Here is a 470-nt window from a genome sequence, read left to right on the forward strand (position 1 = left end):
GCCCCGGCCGGCCCCCGCCGGGGGCGGCGGGGCTGCGTTGGTGCCGCAGCGCTGGGATCCGGAGTCTATTCCCGGCTCTGTGTGGGAGAGCTGCCTGGTGACAGCAGCTCCCTTTCTGGGGCTCCTCCTCGCTGCTTCTGCTCTTTGCTGCCTCAGTTTCCCCCTCCCGGCTCAGGAAAGGGCTGCTGGACCCCCCCTGGATGCACATCTAGGGGGGTGCGGGCTCAGGGATGCACATCTGGAGGGCGGGAGGGACACTCAGGGGGAGGCTCAGCCTGGGCTGCGAGTCCGGGGATGGACACCCGGGGTGCACATCTGGGAGGAAACACCCCCGGGGATGCACATCTGGGGGGATACAGGCCCAGCGGTGAACACCTGGCGGGGATACACCCCCAGGGGGAATCGCACGCGTGTCCTTTAACGCCAGGGCCAGCCTGGCTCTCCGGACCAGGAGCATCCCGGCCTCGGCT

Source organism: Corvus brachyrhynchos, unplaced genomic scaffold, assembly GCF_000691975.1.
Source record: "Corvus brachyrhynchos isolate BGI_N302 unplaced genomic scaffold, ASM69197v1 scaffold150, whole genome shotgun sequence".
Lineage (NCBI taxonomy): Eukaryota > Metazoa > Chordata > Aves > Passeriformes > Corvidae > Corvus > Corvus brachyrhynchos.